Source organism: Dreissena polymorpha, chromosome 3, assembly GCF_020536995.1.
Source record: "Dreissena polymorpha isolate Duluth1 chromosome 3, UMN_Dpol_1.0, whole genome shotgun sequence".
NCBI lineage: Eukaryota > Metazoa > Mollusca > Bivalvia > Myida > Dreissenidae > Dreissena > Dreissena polymorpha.
Genome location: NC_068357.1, coordinates 101020564 through 101026901, shown reverse-complemented (window position 1 = coordinate 101026901; position 6338 = coordinate 101020564).

Here is a 6338-nt window from a genome sequence, read left to right as displayed (position 1 = left end):
TCGTAGAACATTTTTGTTGAAATGTGACATTCCATATAAATCTCATTAGTTACATATGAAACGCTGTTGTCTTTGAAGTGCTGCCGTTGTGGGAGGTTTATTTGAGGGAGGATTTGGATTTGGAAGGTTACGTAAAATGTATGTAAAGTGCGTACCTCTTACATGACTTACCAGTACGTACTTTTGGCGTTACGTTCTTTTACAGGTGTGTTAAATCAAGTTAGGATTTGTCCTCGTGACGTCATGAAATAACTTCTAACCTCTTACATCGAATCCGTACTATTGACGACTTTAGAAGAGGGTGTGCGGGAGGGCGTAGAGCGGGTCAGTTGGCATTGACGCTCAATGGCCGGAAGTCCCGCGTTGGCGACCCCGTTGATACATGTAGCGATCTCTGGTTTAGGTCACAATCTTGCGAACAATGATGTTTACTAATTCATCCGCTGTTTTTTGTACGTGAGGTATAGTTGTGTTAAGTTACGGTCATATTCCTGGAATATTCTTTAATTTAAAAAAAGAAAGAAATTTAGCCCATTTCACTAATTTGAATTATAACAAACCGTACCTGCGGTGACATTGGACTCGTTGCTCACGTTGACATTGACGTCGTCTGGTGATTACGTAAATGCAGGATTCTTTTGCGCTTGCGTCGACATTCTATGTGCAGGATATGAGGAAGGTGAAAATCAGCTCTGTAACTATTATACCGATGTTCCAAATCTAAAAGTAGGTTATGATCAGGAGGATGAAACATAGAAACAATATATAACCGTATTTAAATTCCCTCTATACCTTAATTCGAATGTCATATTGATTTGATCATGCGATTTTAATAGCATAACTGCTAATGCCGTTTAGTCCTTTAACTGCCTGCATTGGTTGTTTCCTTCACGTGTGGACTAAACTGTTATAATGGATGAGTTTAAACTGCTATTTCTATGCTCGACAATAGTTTCGTCGTGGTAAAAAATATCACAATTATATTTATCTCATCAATGTTTTGCATTCCGATTATGGCAAATATTAAGAGCTTGATAGCATAATTATGTTTGATATGCTTAGAACATCGTCTAATAATATATTTGCTGAGTTCGGAAACGATAACGGTATGTTTTGAACCACAGCTGTAAGTTGGTTGAGCATTTTTCCTTAAAACCACGTAAGACATATTTTGTAACGATATACAGGCCGAACATACATGTGGTCACTAGATTAAAGAACATATTTATTGCTCTCTAGGAGTCACAATTGCGCCCAATCGTCATGAAACGTGCTAAGAACATTTGTTCTTATAATATCGCTGCCGAGGTCATAAATTAAAAAGATGATTGTCATAGGGCATAACAGTTTTCCTGACATGTCAATAATAAAACCTTGTTAATATTCTACTTGTCACAACTTTTTCCCAATCATCAGGACACTTGCTCAAACACTTTGTTTTCCTTATATTGCTTTATTGAAACTTTGTTAACACTCTGTAAGTCAATTTGTTTACAATCTTCATTAAACATGTTCATAATATTTGTTTTGAATCTATCTCGCCTGAGTTTGAAAATTGTTCCGGGCCGTTGAAATACATGACCGACAGGAGGGGAACGTTTACCTTCTATGGCTAATTGGCTATATTTGCTTTATTGAGGCCATACGAACACCAGCAGTCACATTTTTGCGTCATCATAACGAAACTTGCTTACAAGATTTGTTTTAACGATAACTCAGCCACATTGAAAAGTGTTCTTATCACTTATAAAACACGGCTGCCAGTAGGCGGGGTAGATTTCTTAAATGACCATGATGAAGAAACTGTTAAAACAATCTTGAAGATATTCATTCTGTCCAATTATAATGAACATTTTTCCGAAAGTTAAATTGTTTGTTATGATATATAGTCACAAAGTCTAAAATGCTTCTGGTTGTTTGAAAAAAGGCTACTAGGTGGCGACACAGTTTTCCTGTAACGGCTAAAGTGAAATTTTGTGAACACTTTAGAAGTTACTTCATTTTGCCCTGTCATAATGAAGCTTGCTCAGAACAGTTGTTCCCATGATGTCTAAGCCCGACTTTGTAAAAGATCAGTTGAAAAAAGGCTGCTAGGAGTCGGGAATTTTTTCTGTATACGGGCATTGTTAAATATAACGAACACTTTAGAAGACGCTTGTATACTAGGGATGGGAATATTATCCGAAATCGGTATTCGAATATATTAAGTATCCGAATAAATTCGGATATCCGTAGTATTTTTTTAAGTAAAATACAAGGTTACATCACACTAAACATGTTGCATCCTTCCGTGGTCGAAAGTAGCGCCTATTCAGTAAAGTTTATACCTATTTATTTTAGCTCGATTGCATCGGAAGACAAATGCTTATCGAAACGCTCTCGATTCCGTTTCATGGGACTAGAACCAGTACTTGGTGTCTTTTGGGGAAGTCTAAAGAACGCTCCCACAGTTCGGACCACCCTGTCGCTAGGCAGACACCTTATCCATTAAACCACGGCGACTATTTCTAAGAGTTCCTTTTCTCCTCGGCTTTGAAAGCTTTTTTGTTATTATATCCTGCATCTGTTTTCCGAGGGTGCTTGCCTTTGGGCGAATTTTACGTTGATAGAAGTTGCGAGACCATATAAATCAAACTGTATTTATTGCAAAAAGACACATTTATCTTTAAAATTAAATCGGTCTTGCAAAATTTGATATATCGGAAATTCAAAAAATGCTTTGAAAGTTGGCAGTTCTATAATCCGACCCTATGGGAAAAAATGGAATAAGTGTAATCCATTCTACAAAAGTATGCTACCAATATCATTAACAAAATCACAACACTGTCAATACATTATTTAGCACTGCCAACACAATAATAAACGGTATCCGAACAAACGGCGCACGAATAATCGGCTCCCTGTGTTGTTTTAATTTCCGGCAAATCGGCACCTCTTAAATTTGTCGACCAGGACAACGGTGAAATCCGCATCCGTATAAAGGATATTACACAGTAAGTTTTTTTTCTCCAAGAAAACCATTTGATTTGATTTTACTTTGCTGTGAACGATAAAAAAAACTTTGAACTTTGAAAGGAGGCGATTGAAAAAGTCCGTCAACACTTGGCTGGACTGATTAGTCTTATCCTCTAATTGGTGGGATAAACGCGATAATAAATAAATGCCGTCAACAAAATATTTTGTTATCAAATAATTTATAGACTGATCTGCTAATTGGTTTGATAACACCTGTGAACAATTTAATTAAAATTGTTCGTCCATAATTAATTACTAAGTTTCCAGATTTGTATTTCGCTGCATTAAATACAGGTTTATTCTAGAGTATCGATAAGACAATTGCTCAACTTTGAACGCGGTGGTAAAAGAAAAGCCTTAATGTAACGTTCTGTATAAAAATAAAACACGTACAATTACTTTAAATAACGTGCAAACACACACTAGTCTAGGATAGGCGCCCCCCCCCCCCCCGGAGAGGTGCCACCTCAAAGATTTTTCACTGGGCGGATATTAGCCCCCCTCACTGACCCGGATAAGTGCCCCCGATTGTCTATGCAATAATATTAGAGTGTCTCTTAATTTCCTGACACCTGACTTATAAATTATAAAATTATAAAAGACGCAAAATAGTTAAGTAATTGTGTTCATGCAACAGTAATGAAAGACTTAACTTTATATATACTGTGTTTAATTGCAGATATTTACTGATGTAATATTTACCATTTTAAAAACAATCCTTTTCACATGAATGTACAGAGCACATTTTTTTCAAACTGTTGCACCCTTCGGGAAGAGGACAATTACAACGAGCGAGGCATAGTATAGGGGAGATAACCCTGGGTTATGGTTAGGTTAGGGTTCAAGACAAGACAGTCTGCGAGGGTACCAAGACCATCTGGGCACCTGCAAAAGACATCCAGACACTCTGCGACGGTGCCAGAAAGTCTTAATAACCGGCGAGGCACCTGCAGGAGACTGCCAGGCAGTGTGCGACGGTGCCAGTTTCCAAGACAGGTGACGCACCTGCAGCACACTCCCAGACAGTCTACGATGGTGCCAAGACCGTCTGGGCACCTGCAGGAGAATCCCAGACTGTGCCAGACAGTCTCCCAGACCTACGGGGCACCTGCAAGAGACTCTCTGACAGTCGGCGACGATACCAAGACCGTCTTGGTACCTGCAGGAGACTTCCAGACGGTGCCAGACGGTCCCCAGACCGTCGGGGCACCGGCAGGAGACTCCCAGACAGTTTGTGACGGTGGAAAGAGCGTCTGGGCACCTGCAGTAGACTCGCACACGGTGCCAGACAATATACCAGACCGTCGGGGCACAAGCTGGAGACTCCCAGACGGTTTTCGACGGTGCCAAGACCGTCAGTGCACCTGCAGGAGACACCCAGACGGTGCAAGAAATTCTCCCAAACCGTCGGGGAACCTTCAAGAGACTCTCAGACAGTCTGCGACGATGCCAAGACTGTCTTGGCACCAGCCGGAGACTCCCATACAGTCTCCCAGACCGGTTGGGCACCTGTGGGGACTCTAAGACAGTCTGCGACGGTGCCAAGACCGTCTGGGAACCTGCAATAGACTACCAGACAGTCTGCGACGGTGCCAAGACCATCTGGGCACCTGCAGGAGACTCCCAGACGGTGTCAGACAGTCTCACAAACCGTTGGGGCACCTGTAGGAGACTCCCAGACAGTCTGCGACGGTTCAAAGACCGTCTGCGCATCTGCAGGAGATTCTAAAACAGTCTTCGACGGAGTGAGAGACTGTCTGGCACTGTTACAGACTGTCTGGGAGTCTGCTGCAGGTGCCCCTCCGGTCTGAGTGACTGTCTGGTAACGTCGCAGACTGTCTGGGGGTCTGCTGCAGGTGCCCCGCCGGTCTGAGAGACTGTCGTCTGGCACCTTCAAAAACTGTCTGAAAGTCTCCTTCCGGTGCTGAGACGGTATTGGCGCCGTCGCAAACCGTCTTTGAGTATCCTGCTGGTGCCCAGACGGCCTTGGCTAAGTCGCAGACTGTCTGGGAGTCTCCTGCTGGTGATCCGCCGGTCTGGGAGACTGTCTTGCACCGTCAAAGACTGTCTGGGAGTCACCTGCAGGTGTCAAGGCTGTCTTGGCACCGTCTCAGACTGTCTGGGAGTCTCCTGTTGGTACCTTGAACGCGACGAGTGGTCAGTCTAGTGCTTTCCTCTTTATGTCCCGTAGCTTTTTTAACATGTGTCTGCTGTCCTCAACGCCACCCCACACGCGTTAATGGCTGCCACAATCTCCTGCCACTTTTTCCGCTTGTTTGCCTCGGTCATCAATGGCCCTCCAGCAGGTTTTTGTTCTCGATAACAAGCTCTAAAATGATATCTATCTCTTTTTTGGACCACGAATGGCACTGACTCGAATCGTTGCTGTCTTCGTCTTCCATTTTTCGCGTGTATTTTCGCCGTCGGATGTTCATGGCGGAAGTGGTAATTTTCCTAAAAATAACGACTACCACGACCGCAGTCGACTGACCACACCGTCGTGCGACCACAGTCGCGGCAACTTGCTCCTTGAACGCGGCGATTGGTCAGTTGGCGGCCGACGAGCGTCGGTCGGCCACACAGTCAACCGACTACAGTCGGGTTTTGTAGTTTTTCATAAAACCGGACCCTAAGACAACCATTGTCGCCCGACCATTGTCGCTCTAATTAAACTGGACCCAGAGCACGAAACTTGTTAGTATATTTGTTTTGGCGATACATGTATGTAGGTCGCATTCGAACATTTTCCCGTCCCTCATAATTACATGGAACTCATGCTTAGTTCAGTGGAAGGCTATTATTTTCAACATGACAAAAACAAAAGTATCAACCATTTATTATGAAATGTAAAATGCCCTTTCCTTATGCCTGTTGCGATCGTAATGATATTTTAAAAGAATGATATATTACGCGTGCAATTACAGTATTTTTGAATTTTGAATAATGATCAACGTCGCGTTTGATTATTTTTGGAACGAACTAAAAAAATACATTTCATTAGCAGCTTTAAATTTATATGATGACGTGCAAATGCATAGGACAAACAATAAAACATATAAGATTAAACTTACATTTTAATACAAATTTGCATTTATAATTTTAGCCCTTAAAGCAGCTAGAGGATAAGTTTGTCTAAAACCCAACTTAACGACGGCATATTGGGATTTTTTACATTATTGTTGCAACATAATATTAATTATAATAACATAAAGAACAAACCTTTTTTTGTGAAGTAATATAGTCCGAATTCTTATTTCACAAACTACGATTTAATGCCGAATAATCTCATTAAAACGTCTTCGAACGCTTGAGTTATGCTTCTT